The following is a 17132-nucleotide window of genomic DNA, read 5'->3' as shown; positions in this document are numbered from 1 at the left end:
AGGCCAAAAGGACAAGTAAACATGGTCTGGTTTTGATGAAAATCAGGGAATATAACACAGCAGGGCTCTCTGAAATGAAAATATTCCCTCTTCCTTGTTGCAGACATCCTTTTATGAGTGGTTCCAAATGAGTCGTTTCAGCCAAGCTCAGGACAAAATTAGCCTGAAAAGAATGTCAAGTATTTCCAGGAGTCAGCTTTTGCTTAGGATCTTTCTCATGGCACAGAAAGGGAAAATTAGTCAGATTATGAGCACTAAAGACAAAACATGAAGTCTGAGTGTATAAACAGATATATATCACATTTTATTATTTTATCGGCTTCACCATACTTTGAGACAGGTGTTTCCATTTTTTTAACTGCAGAACTGGGAATGTACAAGTAATAGTCAGAATTTCCTTGAAGCAGGTGCAGTGTTTTGCTGATAAATGGCCCCATGATGCTACCCTTAAAAGGAGATTTTTTTTTTTATATAAAACTATAACCTTCCTGTACCCCCAGATTTAAAGTACTTAACAGGAAGAGGAGGTTTGGGACAGAAAGGAAACATCAGCCTTAAAGTTTGAAGTCACTCCCAGTAAAAATTCAGAAAATAACTTCCATGGGAATGAATTATCCTCATCTGTCTAATGTATCTCTTTTTTCCACTTCCTTTGTAGAGCTACATGCTAAAAAAAGAAGGATAAAGGATAAGAGGCATTACAAATTTTATCTGATATAGCTGTTTTTACCTTTTTAAACTCTGCCACAAAGCTAAGTGTGCATGAACAAGAGGTGAGAAATAAAATGTCCATAATGTTCTTGTTTCCAGAACATGGAAGGAGCTTCATGTAGCCTTCTTTCTGGAAGCTTCTTTCTGGGAGTTGGCCAGATTTCATTCCAGTTCATATTCACTCGCCATGTTCATGCAGTTCATTCACTGCATGTCATCCTGCCAAAAAGCTGCCTTTGGCCCTCCCTTCAGCCTAGGGCAGGCTGGAGACCAAAGCCCTGCTTCTTGGTTCTTACGCTGTGGACAGGTAAGATGCTGGCTTTGTGAAATTCTGTTTTATTACATACCTTGATAACTCTGGCCAGGGCTGGCTCAAAGCTTCTTAGCAGCATGAGTACAAAACCTGAGTTTTATTCTGAGCCCATCTGCTCCCATGATAATGCACCAGCATCTGCTGGTCCCGTGCTTCAGCAGCCATCCCCTTTCCAGTACCAGTGAGGCAGAAATGGGATGGCTGCTGAGGGAGCCGCTGTGGCTGCTGAGCCCAAGTCTTTCTCTGTGAGTGAATGCCTGCAATGGTGCTGAATCCACCACGTGCAGCCTGAGCAGTGTTCTGTCTAAAGCTGGGCTGTGGCCCCTGAGGTGTGTGGCACTGGCCGTTGTGTCTGCCCCATGCTTTGTTGAGTTTGACAAGACTTCACGGCACTGAGGTTTTCAAAAGTGCGAGTCTGCTCATGTGTGACTCAGAGCAGTGTGGAGACCCATATTTAGCATTCTCATATTATGAGCTGGCAATTGTAATACATGTAAAGAAAATACATCTGTGCCAGGCTATTGACTCTTTTCACTCAACTGTTAAATCATGTGACTACTTCATTTCTTTTCTCTGTGCTCTATGTCTGGTGGCATGTGCTAAATGCTTATTTACCAAAAATTGCCTTCTAAATCACCTACAATGAGTTCCTTCCTCAATTTCCACTTCAGTAAATGCTGAAAAATTTAATGAGCCCTTTTTCCCTTGGATACTAGTCAATAATTTGTATTTAAGCAGTCCTTTGAAAATAGTTTTACTCATATTAGGACAGATATACAGGGAACACTGGCTCTTGCTTTTTATTCAGACATTTCTTTCAGTTCAAGGTATAGAGAATTGATAGTCTGACTCTATGGAATTATAAAAGTCCGTATTTGTTTCAGAGCACCTTCAAATTCAATTAAATCCCCAAAAATAACACAATCGTCCCACAAATTTGTTCAACAAAACCTTTTTAAATGAAAGATTAGCATTTTAAGTGTTTTATGATTGAGCTTAATGGAATATCTGAACTTCTACCTTGCTTTTGAGAGAGGAAGAGTTGTGGCACACTTGCAGGTCAATATAATATCCACTGTTAACATCAGTAACTGGTGTAATTTTATTTTACAAGAGAGATCATTGTAAAGTTCCCGCTATACAGGTTTATAACACACGATAAGAATGATACAGTTTGTCAACACTGGAGCTGATTTCTCTCACAAAAAAACTAATAATGAGACTCTTTCCCCAGTACTGCTACAGTGAACATTTCTCTTGACCTTTTTTGCCGCTGTGGTTATCTTAAAATTACTCCAGTATTTCCAAATAAAGAAACTCAAACCAGGAACTTTCAAAGCTTCTCTCTAGAGTGCAAAAAATAAAGGAACTGATTTTTTTTTTTTTTAAAGTGTGTCAGCAGTTACCACACAGTGGTTTCATGCACATTCGTGTGGCGCATGCACTGCAATAATTGTACATTCCCCTTTAACCAAGTAGTTTGCTCCCAAACATTCCAGCTGAGTTGATTTTTCACACTTTTAATTCTATACTGCATCTTTAATTGCAGCAATTTCTTGCACAATGACATCTGTAAAAATTGACTGGAAGCAAGCAGCTTCTAGCACTAAGGAGTTAAACAGTCTGGATGGTAAAATTTCACCTTTTTTTTCAGCAGCAGTTGCTGCCAAGTAACAACAATACTGAAAAATAGGATTATGTTGGGAAGTTTAAAAATTATATGGATGAGCAAACTCCCTCTACTGGTTTGAAGCAGCAGCAGATATATTTCATTTCAAAACATACAAACTGGGAAAATATTCATTCAACACACACAGTACTTTTCCCTTCACTGCATAATCAGTGAAGAGTGACCCTGTTTATTCTACAGAAGGAGGCAGGACTCTTATTAAAAAAAAATAAGGGAGAAAGTATAAAACCACAGAACAGTTATTTTGTAAATAAAAGTTCTATCAAAATGCAGATTTTCAAGCAAGGGGAAAAAGAAGCTTGCATACTAATATTGAATCTATTTTTTTTTTTCCTGCTGTAGAGGTGGCTGCATGGAGCATGTCCAGAGAAGGGAACGGAGCTGGGGAAGGGTCTGGAGCACAAGTCTGAGGAGGAGCAGCTGAGGGAGCTGGGGGGGCTCAGCCTGGAGAAAAGGAGGCTCAGGGGAACCTTCTGGCTCTGCACAACTCCCTGACAGCAGGGGACAGCCAGGTGGTGGGTGGGCAGAACAAGAGGAAATGGCTTCAAGCTGAGCCAGGGGATGTTCAGACTGACATCAGGAAGAATTTCTTCACTGAAAGGGTTGTCAGGCATTGGAATGGGCTGCCAGGGAGGTTGTGGAGTCACCATCCCCACAACTCTTCACGGAAGTCTGGGTGTGGCACTCAGTGCTTTGGTTTAGTTGACATGGTGGTGTCCAGTCAAAGGTTGGACTCAATGATCTTGGGAGTCTTTACCAACTTTAATGATGCTCAGATTCTATCATTATTCAAAGAAGCAAAGCAAACTTTGTTTTTTCCTGTTCTTCCTACCCACTGCAGACACTCCATTAGGAACATCCTAGCAGCTACACAGAGTCACAGGCTGGATCCTTTGGGTATAGCACAGCTCCCTCAAGCCAGTCCAAGAGCAGAGTCTGTCTTGCAGATGATTGCTAAAGGAGGGTGAAAACCTGTAACCAGCTGGACACAGCAAGGATCACCAGAATACAGCCAGTGATACTAAGGAATTTGTGGGGCCATTTTTCAAGCTGTTGAAAGAATCATGTCCTAGTGCCATATTTTTCAAACCATGGAATGTGGGTCAATGCTGATCTTTAAGAACTTGTGTGCAAATAACTGCAAATTACTTTGTAAACCAATCATATTTTGCATTCTCACTCATTAAGCAAGCAACCAACTGAAATGAGGGAAATTGTATGGATGCTGGAAGTTTATCCTGATATGATTTGTCTTTAACTGGAAACTGTTGTGGCAACACTACAAGCATGGTTTGTTTTTTATTTGTTAAAATCTTAGTTGGAAAAGTGGAGGAACATCAGCCAGAGGAAACAAATTCCTCTGTCCTTTGTTTCAGCCACTCTTGGTCTGTTTCCTCCATTATTATCAACCTCCTCAGTCAATCACATTCTTTTTGCTATAATCAGTTCAGCCTTGACTACTGAGTACTGTTCCTTTTCCTCATGTCATTTCTTTGCCATGTGCCAAAAGCTCCATTTTGCTGGGCTAAGAACAAGACAGGGAGCCAGAACAAGTTTCAATTCTGTGGCCCCATTGTGACATATAAAAATACATCCTTCAAATAGCACCCCATGTTGATTTAAACATTGTTGTAGATGACAGCCTGTCCCGTACTAAATTTTTTTTTAAGTTCTGAATGAAGTATTAGAAATGTCACTCCTGCACAGGCATGAAATAAAGTACTTCTAACTGTTGAATTTTGAAAGAAAAGAGCTGGAGATGTTTGTGAAATTCAGGCTAAGTACAGGCAATGATTAATCATGTTTCTGCCGTGAAGCCATTACAGCAGCAATCTGAAAAAGGAGTTGCCTACCCTTGATGACAACTATTATGTTTTGTTTTTTTTTCTTTGACCTCTCTTCTGAGGATGCAATTCATTTATATTGGGCTATTACAACTAATTAAAACAAAGCTGCAAACAGCAGGGAATGTGTGGAGCAGCTCCATCCACATTATGCTGATAAAAACCAGTTCACGTGGACATGCAGTTGCTAACGGTACAACCATATGTGTAGCTGTGTGTTTCAAAGATATTCTGTTTGATTTGAATGCAGGAGAGTTTTCATCTCACAGTTTGTACATCACACTGTACTTAAAAAAGGAGAAAAAAGCAAACTGTGCTTTTCATTGGCTTTTTTTTTATCTTCTCTAATAAATAACCATCAACGTCCTTCCTTTCTAGGTACATTTGGCATTTTGAATTTGTATTATGTCCCTTTGGCAGCTTCTCTTTGGGATTTCCTTATATTAACATTTAGCACAAAGGAATCTCATCTTCAGGGTCCAATGGGCTAATGGTTTCCTTCGGCATCTGAATAAACCAACAGCTGTGGCCTTCAGCCATTTTGTCTTTCCAAAATAAAAGTAATGGGAAGCTGCTTGTTGTTGTAACAGTTCTCACACATGCTCTTCGAGCAGGATACAAAGCCTTTTTTCTGCAGAGATGACTTCACACAAAGCATGCAGCATTACAATGTAATTTTCCCCTCACTCCATCAGTAACAACAATGTAGCCCAACTTGAAGTGACTGGAAGATACAAAGTTTGTGCAAAAGTCAGTGAGTTTTATTGAAACATTTGATACATAAATACTGGTATCACAGTAAATGCACATATGTTGTATATGTGCTGGCATTTCTGTGCCACAGACAGGATGATGGTATCAACTGAAAGTGCATTTTCATTCAAAGACAGTCACTGACACCTGTACAGGCCCTTTGTGCTGGAAGTGTGGTTGCCAACTGAGGCGCTGACACAGCAACTGAAATGTGTCACTCTTTGACACTGAACTTCTCCCTCTGGCTCTCTCACTCCTGTGCTGGTTCTGGTGCTCACCTGGTGGTTGTGCTCAGTAAGTTCAGTTTCAACACTTGGCAGGAAAATTTAAAGCAGGGAACTGTTAGAGTGGTGTGGACTTGTAGTTGAACTATGCCTGACTGGAATTTTTAAAATTCCAAGTAAACCCAGCCTGTCACCAAAAGGCTGGATTAGGTGCAGAAACTCTGCACAAGCTACTTGCACTCAGGGAACTATTTTGGGTGTGATTGTCTTGGGGGGCATTCTGTGTTTTTGTTGTGGATTGTTTTATAATGGAAGTACAGCAAAGACACGCCCTGGACGCTCCAGGACACAGACACAGTTTTCTCTCCGAAGCATTTAGGAGAAAGGGATGTGAAGTTACCTGTAAGTTTACATTTTTCTGTATTGATTTGCCTAAGCTGACAATGCCTTTGAGCAGGGTGCTCCCATCAATACCCCAGGCTTCCACAGAGGAGCAAAGACAAAGCAGTGTGAACACACTTCATATCTTAATCTCAGCACAAAGCCTCTTCTCTCTTCATCCTCCAACAATGTCAGATTGTCATTAATTTTCTTGAAACTGGCAGCTTTTTTGTGAGTGCTGTTCGGCTGCTTTTGAGTTTATAAATAGCATTCCCAAAGGGCAGTCATTCTGTTCGTCTGTGGAATTGCCAGAGTTGACCAAACACCCACTGTTAGAAAATTCTATAATAAAACACTATTTCCCCTGACAATAACACACTCTCACCTTCAGTTATACGAGCTGAACTCCATGAGCTTCTAAAGTCAGTAGATGATTCAGTGAGGTGTATAATTATTTCTAGCAAGCTATTAAATTTTACAAAAAAATGTTTCCTGCATTTTTGGTTCAGAAAGTTATTATGTAAATAGCAACTGACAAAACCATTAGGCATTACTACAAGGAAAAACTATTGCCCAGTGCTAGAAAGGACACACATTTCTCCCTGCTTGACCCCAGAGAAATAAAACTTTATAGATGTTTTTTTTCTGTTGTCAAAAACCGTCAGAATTATGACTGAATCTATTAAATATGAAATATTTTCAATTAGAAGTGTAAGCTCTCCTCTTAGTAAGGTACTTGCGACTATAAAGAAGGGCCCTTGGCAGCACTTTGAAGGCTTTCACTGATTGTTTTGTGTTGTTGTTGTGCAGAGTAAGAACTTCGATGTTTATCTACATTCCTGCAGGCTTGTATATCCTCTCCCTCGGGGCACTGATGTCTGCTGCCAAGAGTACACATCAGGTTTTCTAGAGAGGCAGCAAGCTGAGCCCAACAACAGACTGAGCACTTCAGAAGCACCTGATTGCCTTATATTTTCTGTCCTAAGAAGTGAAAGTATTGGGGATTATTAATTTTTCCACAATGTATTCCCACAAAAACAGCAGAATACGAATTTTCTTTTTCACTCATTGGCTCCAAGTGTAAACTTTGACTCTGTATTCCCACCTTAAGTGTTACCAAAATCTCAGCCTGAAGGAGGAAAAACAGCTCCTGTTCTGCTTTCAGAGCCAATGAAGTTAGAGAGCAAACAGAAGACTGGAGTAAAATGTTTACTCCAACAAGTAAAATGTTTCTGAATTCCCATTCTAAGTGAGATGGCGAACTGAGATTATTGCTACTTTCCTGATAAATGTGCAAAGAACTGCAACTTTTTTTGTGTGTAGAAGAAAACACCACAAAGAAATTTATACGGAATAAGTTGTTGCATTTTTTGGACTTGCATTTGCCCATGGGAAAGTGCAGAGGGGGATGTGTGACAGTGAAGGGGAACATGCTCCAGCGTGTCTCTGAGTTGCCAAAAGGTTACTGTATCATCAAAGGAATTTACAAACCTGAGTGTTTTTTTCTAAGGAAGCTGATTTGTGAGTTGATTACTCATAAAATTGGGCATGGGTAACACATACTTATGCTACCGAATGTTGAATCCTTTAGCTGGCACTCTCCCCAAAACACCCACTCAGAGAACAGTTTGCAGACATGATGTTTACTATTCTTTTTCACTTCTCCATCTGTGTTATTTCCAGCCCAGGCTGGAAAACCAGCATCTCTGCTTCTATCTAGTTTGTCCTTATGCCTTGGCCCTTCACATCAAATTCTTTCTTTTTCAGAAATTCATACTAATAGTTATTCCAGAGCTCCTGCTGTACTCAGGAACTCCCAGTCTCCATTCATTACCTTTTGTCACAAAGAAGAGAGAGAACAACAGTTTTGTTTAAACACACTGATCTGCTATAAGATCATATTTTTTTCAGAGTGAGCTCCTAGAAGATATAAGTCTGATATAAGGGCAGAGAGCAACACAGGATTGAAGGGAGAAAATTTCCTGTTTCAGCCATTTTTCTACTATAGAACCAGAGCTCCATCATATGAAATCAGAATTCCAAAACTTATTCTTGTTCCAATTTGTAATTTGAGCAATTTGTGCAATGAATATTCTAAAAGCCACTTGCTTCTGGGGAAAGAAAAATGGTTTAAATAGTCTATGTTTTTTGTCTCATGACATGTTGATAAAGACCAGATTTATGGAGTTTAGTTCTTTTAAAACAGTTCCCTGACATCCCAAGTGACTTCTCTTTGATCTCTTTTCTTCTCAATGAGCAAAAAATCCAAGTGCCATTGACTGGAATATTCTTTTGGATTTTGAGATAAACAGTGAGGAGAGGCTTGTTTCATCTGCTTTTAGGTGCATGTTTCAGCTACTCTGCTGATGTAGATTCACTTGACAATCTGTGGAAAGGAAGAAGCAGGCACTGATGGGAAACAGTTCATCAGATCATGAAATAAGTGCCTGAGTGATAAAAATGCTGGGGAGGTGCCAGCATCTTTCTGGTGGCTGTGGAGGGAAAACACACAACCACCTTAGACTTTGATGACTAAAATTTGATAAAGCAAATGCCATCATACAAATTCCTTTTTGCAGCATCTCTGTATTAGTTTTGCCTTTAGGTTCTGCTAAACCTGTTTTCCTTGCAAACAAAATCAACAGTGCAGTTTGGACAATCCAGAATTAGATTTAGTTGATGACTAAAGCTTACAAGCAGCACTGCTCAGAATCAATAGACTCAAAATGGTGGTGGATGTGTTTAGACTGGAAATTGGAAAAGAGATGTTATGGCAGAGCACTGCCGTGATATTCTGGAATAACACTCATACAGGAGTTTGGGGAGAAATTACATTAATAGTTCTCAGGATGAAGCTTGTTCCTTTTTTTGTAATGGATTATTATTCAGTGAATTGCTTTAGTAGAAAGAAAAAGGACTTAGTTACATTATTCCCAAAGTTCATGTATTAACATACACACATATAGATGTATGTTTGTATGTGTTCATGTGCTGCATATATACAGCTATTTATTCATCTTTTAGAAGTCCTGGGCACAAGGGTCAAGTTCTTCCCAGTCCATGGAAAACTAAGGACACAGGCATCTGTGTATCTTTATAGGCTGTTACAATGTACAGCATGATTTTCACTATTCCCGTTTTCCCTTTGACATCCAAACATCCAGGAGTGACTCCAACACAGCCCACAGGTGCCAGAGCAAGCTTAGCAGTGCCAAATCTGAGTCCTGGTGACAGCAGTCATGGTAAAGATCTCAGCGAGCTGGCAGTCTGCAGTCTGAGGTCATAGCATGGAAGAAGGGAATTGTTTAGGTTGGAAGAGACCTCTGAGATCATCTAGTCCAACCCTTCACCTAGCACTGCCAAGTTCACACAACCACTAAATCATGTCTGCAAGGGTCACACTCTTCTTTTAAATATCCTCCAGGGATGATGACACAACCCCTCCCCTGGGCAGCCTGTTCCAGTGCTTGACAACCTTTCTGGGAAGAATTTTTTTTGTAATATCCAATCTAAACCTCCCCAGTGCAGCATGAGGCTATTTCCTTTTGTCCTGTTGCTTTTTACTTGAGAGGACCCCTCAAGCACCCCTCACCTGGCTACAGCCTCCTGTTAGGGAGATGTAGAGAATGAGAAGGTTCCCCCTGAGCCTCCTTCTTTCCAGGCTGAACACCCCAAGCTCCCTCAGCTGCTCCTCATTACACTGGGCTTATTAATGGGTTATCACAGTCCCACTTTCCCTCTTTTGCCCAGGAAGGACAATCTTCAGATTGCCAGAAGGGCAATTAAAGAGGCAGGTAGAGGCACAGACCCGCAGTAATGACTACAACTCTCTCCTGTGCTAAAAAAAAAAAAAAAAAAAAAAAAAAAAAAAAAAAAAAAAAGGTTCAAATCAAGAACTGAAATATTTTCTCAGCTTTGGCTGTTTTTCCCACAACTTTGAGTTGAGTTACCATCTCAGCCCAGAAGTGCTGGAACAGGGCTGACTGACAGCTGCTGATTAACCCCTATGCTCGAGCAGCAGTGATAGGTGCCATACACAAGCCAGACACTGAAAGTGTCTCCACTTGTGCAAGCTGTGGCCTAGAGTATCTTTTTCTGTGAGACTGCCAATCCAGCACCTGCCACAAGTGTCTAGTTCAGAGGCCGGGAACAAAGGGAAGTCCCAGTGACACATCTTCCAGCTGCAATCCCAAGGAAGTGTCACAGGAGGAAAATAGAATGCCTCTTCTGCAATAAATGAGTGGGTGTTTTTATGAGACAAATAAAATATGCACAGGGTTGAGTTTCACTCCTACCAAAGACAGGAAAGAGACACAAAATATGTCTCATTTTACTACATTCTGGAGTTTTGCTCTACAAGGTCGTTGAAGAAAGTCATAATGAGATGAGTATCATGGCAGTATCTGGTAACAGCATTGTAACTTCCATTATAAAATGAGATGCATGTGATGTAGTAGTCACATTCTCCTAGGCTACATTTGCAGGGAGGGAGAAATAAAACAAGAGCCATTATGTCATTTTTACACGGTGACTTTTTTTTCTTAGAAAATGCAAAGATCTTTATTTCTTCTGCTTACTTATTTTTGTCAGTACAACAGCACTGCCCTATACAGTCCTCAGTCTCCTATTCCTCTCCCATGTCACCTTTCAGGTGTATTTGGGAGGTTTTCAACAGCTTAATCTTCCTTTGCCCATTACCATTTTTCTCCTTGTCCTCCTCACCTCCACATACACTCTTCATTTTTGTTTAAATTCTGTATCCATTTTTATTTATTTCTGTAAATCCTTTTACAAAAGAGTCAGTATCTAATCCAGAGATCTCTTCTGTGTATCTTGCCATTTGTAGGAAATGCTGATAATTTTTCTAATAAGCTTCAGGATGATACTTGTCTTTGAAGCACCAGCTATTCCCCTACTGCCTTAAAAACCCTCTCAAGTCATTCCCCAAAGAGGTTATAACAGTCACAAATGTGTTATAACTGCTTGTATTTTTGACTGTCTAATTTTATAAGTCACCTGGTTTTCTTAAAGTAACGTCTACACAGTTTTCATACAATTTGCACATGGGAGCACAGCTTCATTCAAGCTGCAATGGGGCAATGCCAGAGCAGGAGAATAGAAACTCCATGGTCGGGGAAGGCAAAGGAGCACCAGGCACAGATGCAAACCAGAGAAGCTGAAAAGACAGGGTCAGAGGGAGGAAAAGGCTGATAAGGAGTTGTAGCTCGCACAGCAAACACAGACCAGGGAAACAAAGGCCTTCTCCAGGAAATGAGCACAAGTGTTGGAGAGGAAACTTACCTCACACAAAGGCTTTGTATCAGATAGATCTGAGCTGAACCTTGGAGACAAAAGCCTGAGGTCTAAAGAAGGGAACTCCACTCAGAAAGCTCTAAAAGGATGGCAGCCTGGAAAGAGGGAGCAAACAGCTGGAGTCTGGAAGCAGGGAAGGCACCTAGGGAAATGGATTAATTTTTGTGTTTGAGGAAGCCATCTGGAAGATGTTGGATTTTCATTTAAGTTCTTCATATTTGGAGAATTTCTGTTTAAAAAAAAAAGTAAAGAAAGTTAAAAGACATGAGAAAGGGGAGGAAATTGCACAATTAGTATAACTCAAGAAAAACCTGAGCCAATTCACCAAGCCAAAACAGGCCCGGAGTGGCTGGTCTGATCTTTCACAACTTGCAGCTTTAGAGCATGAAAGTAAATATTAAACAAGAGAGAGAAGGAATCATAGTAAGGAGGGTCTTAGAGGGAATTTGGGTCTTGGGGTAGAAATGATGGAAGAAGAGGAATAATGGTAAAAAAGGGACTGTTTACTAGAGGAGGCAGAAGAGAGAAGGAGCTCGGGTTGGCTGAAGGGTTGTTCAGAATTGAGTCATCAGCGGTTTTTTTATCCTGGGAGGAGAGATAGGGCTCAGAGTCTGTCCAGTGGGGTGTTACTACTGGAGACACAAACCCTGAAATTACAGAAGGAGACTTCAAATCATTTTACTTTGTTTATTGCTTAACTTTGGGAGAAGGGCTCTTGGTCATTACCTACTAATTTTTTTATCTTCTCCACCTTTAACAAGTTGCTGTCATTTTAAACACAGTGATTCATTAGTGTGATTGGAAAAAAAAATTTTCTCAGTTGTCTGGACTGGGGCTCAAACCAATCTTCACAACAGTCCTTCACAGATAATCAAAGCCAGCCCTTATGGCTGCCATCCAGGGCCCTCCAGAAATATTGTAGAAAAGCTGAGAGCATTTTTATGGTTTACTTGGCTGTTGAAGAAAGGCTGCAGCTGCATTAAGCACTGTGAAACACCTGTCCCCAAAAAACCTGCTCCCAAAAGTCCAAAATTTGGGAAATGACACCGGCCACAATTCTGCTCAGGATAAAACTTAATTCCAAGAAGTACAAGAAAACAGTGCTAATCCAGCCCAGGCAGAGAATCAGAAGAACTTAATGGAAGAAGAGGAATCCAGCAACAGGCAGATTTTAGAAAAACAGAGTTTAGCCCAATATGATCTGAAGGTTGCAGGTTATTTCTTCAAAATATAAACCAAAGCTTCTGAGTATAGTTTTCACAAAGCATAGTCAGCCTATGATAGTTTATTGTTTTTCTGAGAAAGCTTCTTTGTGTCCGTGTGTTTTTTCTACAACAGATATTTATAGACATTGTAGTCATAAAGTTGCTAAAAGCACTTCCTGTAAATTACATAAAAGTCTGTCTCCCTTCCAGTATCACAAGGACCTGTTCACAAGCTTCCCAACACTTTTGAAGCCTTTTTTTACAGAATAGAAGAGCTCTCTGGCTGTTACCATACACTATCCATGTGCTCAAGGAAAACACTTGCCCGTAGGAGTCACTGGCAGAGAGTAGCTGAAGTAGTAACTGCAAATCTTTCAGTTGTCAGTGGTGGTTTTATTGCTGGGGTTTTCAGGTCTTTAGACTGTTTTCTTGAGCTGGTTTTTTTTTTTTTTTTTGTTTGTTTTGTTGTTTTTTTCCCCTGAAAAAGAAGTTTATTTATTCAGATTCACCAGCATACTCTATATTGTTCATTTTCCCTGGACAAAAGTGCCTGTGATTGTAGCCTCTCTTTATTATCCATCGAAATATTGTGTGCTTCCAGCTCACCCAGTATTTTCACAGTAAAGTAGTTATGCACCTTTTGTTTAGATCTGGGCTATGTTCACCTTCATGGATGAGAAGACCCTGGCATATTCCCAGCAAAATTAGAGTTTGGAATACAGAACATTCTGGAATAAAGTTGAAGTGCCTGGGTTAATTTTGTATCCAGCTGAGCATAAAGTGGTTGATTGCAGTGTTCAAGAGGAAAACATGAGATTAAAGAATGGATCTATTCTACATTGTAGTTTTTTAGAAAACATCATGTATTTTAGTGGGCCTAAACATGCAAGTTGCCTGGAGTTCAAACGAAAATGAGATCCAAGCCAAAGGTTTAAAAATGTGGAGAGTACAGTTGCATAGTAAACAATCCCATGAGCTCATGCTGTGTCCTTTCTTCGCCTGCCTTTGATGTTGGAGCTCCCATTTTAATTGTACAGACTTGGTCCTGCAGCTTGTGAATTTGGTGGGAAGACCTCTCATCAACTTTGATTGTGCAAAAAAATGACTTTTGATTCTTAGAAGGCTTTTTGGGACAATGGAGCAGTTTTGTACTTTTACTGTGTGATGGAATCCTAAACTCCCCCGTGTAGGAATGAAACAGAACCAGGGCTCTGTTGCACTGGCTTTCTGCTCCCAGGGACAGGAGCTGCACCCCTGTTTTCTTTTTCCTCTCTTCACCAATATGACAAAAGGAGACAAGCAATGGAGCAAAAAGGATCAGTGAGGGTACAAGGGGAAGGAGCAAAGGAAGGATGGGGGTAGAGGGCTGTACTGAGTTGAAATAGCACAATAAAATCTTAGAGAGGTTTAGATTGTAAGGGAGCTTTGAAGTCCATGGCCCCTGCAATGAGCAGGGACATCCTGAACTGCATCAGGTTGCTGAAAGCCCCATTCAACCTGACCTTGAATGTGTCATGGGGGTGGCAGAGAGGAGGTGGCTCTGATGCCTCCCACACTGTGTTGTTGTTGTAGCTCAGTATTTTTGAGGGGAAACGGGATACCACTTCCCAAAATTCAATGTCACCCATCGTGGATATAATGCTGCCTCCTTCTTCTCAAAGGTGTGTTAATAGTTCTTACACAGAGAGCCATGAACACAAGATGTGTGATACACTGCCTGCATTTCCTAATTGCCAGAGAAGGATTTTGACACCAGGCTTCCCCCTGGGAAAGGAAGGAAAATAACCCAGAAAAAATTGGAAATAATTTCATTTGTCCAGCTAGCATCTTCCTTAGCTCCCTCATATTCAAAAAAGAACGACTTCCCTTGAATTTGACTCTGTCTGTGACTCAAACTCCTGCCAGTGGTCACTTCCAAAGGTGGTCTCTGCTAAATGAGTAATCCCTGACATGGCAATTAGTAAGTGAGGAGAAAAAATGTCTGAGGCTACTCTCAAGAACAGACTAATGGAGCTTGGCTGTAATCTGTATAAATTGTTTTAGATTAAGGTTTACAGTGCTATAGAAAAGATTTAGAAAGTCCCAGTGGGTGCCAAAATGTCCCAGCCCTGCCCCTGACTGCTGCCATCCTTTTCTCACAGGAGACAGAAAGCAATGGGCCCAAGCAAGGAACCCAGGGAAGTGTAAAATGTCCTGAGCAGGGGCTGCAGGCATCAGGGAATGGAGAAGCACCCAGAGGGAGGGGAGCAGCGGGGCTGTGAGCATTACACAGCTCATTATGGCTTCCACGACGTCTGGCAGCATCACACACTTTTAATTGAATTTGGAATTGAGGTGATTTCCCAACACATTGTTTTGCTCTTGAAACCTCTCCCTCAATTCCCCTTTTGCTAATTTATTAACAAATTAGGGTGTTTGCTGTAGCAGATGAAGCAACTTGCATTCACAACTGCACAACACTGGTTTAAAAATAGGAACAAGAAATGTAATAGCTCAAATACAGGGTGTCTACTTGGAGAGTAAACATGTCTTCAGTGTTAGCTCAGCTTTTAAAACAAACTCAGTAATTGCTTCCAGAGGTAAAATATTTGCAAGCTGTTATTACAGCACACATTCATTAAAGAGTAGGAAACACAGTTGTCTCTTTGGAGCAGGTAGACAGGAACAGAGCAGCACAGAGAAAGCTGTGCTCCATAATTAATCTTCAAGAACTGTCAGGTACCTGTACCTCTGACAGCTCAACATTAAAACCTTATCAGTGGAGCATTCATCCATGCTGCTGTTTCCTAAGCTAGCAAAAGAGGTTGTGAATTTGCTAATTAATTTCTGGGAAACACCATGGGTCTGTCTTCGAAAGCAAATAGCCCAGGGAGATGTAAAATGTCTTGAGCAGAAGATATAAACCTGCAAGTGATGTTTGGGTTTGAATATTGAGTATTCTTCAAAAGCAGTGGAAGGGGAGGGACCATGCCATCTAGCTCATGTCCTTACACAGAGATGTGTTTTTTCTTGCAAGTGGCTGTTTCATATCAGAGCCTCTGATCCTGCAGCTGCTAAAATTGACAGCCAGCTTCTCTGTACCAGGAGGGGTTGAACTGGGGACTGTCAGGAGATAACAGAGGCACCACTTTGCTTTCTAGAGATTTCTTTAGGGTTATGCAATAGAACATATTGCTGGCCTTTGTTGTTCACCGAAACATCCCTCATAGACAGCAGCGCTTCCGATCATGGGTTTCGCTCAACTTCTCCTGTCCTTGACATACTTTGGAACAATTTTGCACTAAAAATAACCAGCCAGGAAAAAATAACCAAAATAAAGAACTCAAGCAAAACATGAGTCTACATTGTTTCCCTCTCAAGGGATAATAATATGGTGATATGGCAGCAGGCCACCACAATAATTGTCCCGTATCTACACTACACACATGCTGCATCAGAATGGCACATTTCTGTTCACAGGAGCACAACCTAAAATTAACTCTCAGGGGCTCCATACCACAGCAAGCTCAGTTAAAATTCTGATGCTTAAAAAATGAAGAGTCTCACTAGCACTGAGGCTACCTGAAGCACACAGCCTGCTTTGGAGCTTCCAGCATTTTCAGTGGAAATGTTGTACATGTGAAATCCCAGGGTTACTCACATGTTTTACAGTAAACACTGGTCTGGATTAAACCTCTCTGGACTTAGATTTGGCAAAGAGCTACTTAGAATTTAGAAACTGGGCAACCCTCAGCAGGCCTCACTCACTCCAGTTGTGTAACATACACACACAGCAGTGTTGTGATCTCACATACACAGCCAGGGGCAATGCCTACCTTTTGCAGGAACCCTGCTGCCCAGATCTCTTGCCCATCAGGAGGACTTGATATTACAGCTGCAGTTTGTCCTGAAATGCTTTGAATCCCCACCGTACTGTACTCTAATTAACAAGACTGTCTCAGCAAGGATTCCTCCTCTGCCTCTGTTAAGGGAAGAACCCTATGGGCCCATATAATGGCATGCAGCCCTTTTTCTGACTGGGAGGGTGTTTATTTGGGGCTGGAGCCCCTTAGGGAATTGCTGGATTTTTTATGTGAATCTGTAAAGCCAAAATTTGGCAAAAAGCAAAGAGAGACCTTCAGGAAGCTCCTACCTTTGTGAGCATCCTGCTGGTGGCCACCATCCTAACATTGGTCTGGAAACTTCCCCATTCAGCCCACAGAGAATTTGGGCTTTGTGAGTTCTGCTCCTGAACTGTCTGTCGCTACCATCTGCCTTGCAGGTCTGTGGTAGGAACCTGCTATGGAAAGGAAGCAAAGATCTTCAGATTTCCAGACTACTGCCACTGTTTCTGCCATCTCCCACCCTCTTGTGCATAGGTTCAAAGAAAAAAGATTGTAGGGAGAAATTCTTTGACCAGGAGCAGCACCATACGGTTACCCTGGTTCTCTGCACTCTTTATTATTTAGAAGGAGCCTCTGTACAAAGGAAGGAAATTTTAAAATTATTGTCTGCAAGGATTTCCAATTATCAGAATTCATGATCGGCAGGGATTATTTGGTTGATTGTGAAAGGTTTTTCATTTCTCCTGCTACAGAGGAAGCTCGGTGACTCACTGTTTGAGGTATAACAATGATTTTTGCCAGATCAACTTCCCACAAAGGAGAGCATTTAGTGTAAACAAATCACTTACTGTGGAGCAGGACTGGTTTGCAGTGC

At 41.1% G+C, this 17132-nt stretch overlaps 1 long non-coding RNA gene across 2 annotated transcripts; it reads right to left on the bottom strand.

Moving 5' to 3' along the window:
• Positions 1-10435: 10435 nt before the first annotated feature.
• Positions 10436-16740, bottom strand: LOC136358361 (uncharacterized). Of its 2 annotated transcripts, none has more exons than XR_010743062.1 (3): positions 16567-16740; positions 11218-11458; positions 10436-11092 (listed from the first exon to the last, which is right to left on the bottom strand). It is a non-coding gene; the product is annotated as an uncharacterized lncRNA (long non-coding RNA). The 2 variants fall into 2 exon arrangements; XR_010743063.1 differs by lacking the exon at positions 16567-16740 and adding an exon at positions 11737-11928.
• Between the last annotated feature and the right edge of the window lie 392 nt (positions 16741-17132).

Source organism: Sylvia atricapilla, chromosome 3 (genome assembly GCF_009819655.1).
Source record: "Sylvia atricapilla isolate bSylAtr1 chromosome 3, bSylAtr1.pri, whole genome shotgun sequence".
NCBI lineage: Eukaryota > Metazoa > Chordata > Aves > Passeriformes > Sylviidae > Sylvia > Sylvia atricapilla.
The sequence above is the reverse complement of the archived record's forward strand: the minus strand, read 5'-3'. Positions and strand labels throughout refer to the sequence as shown.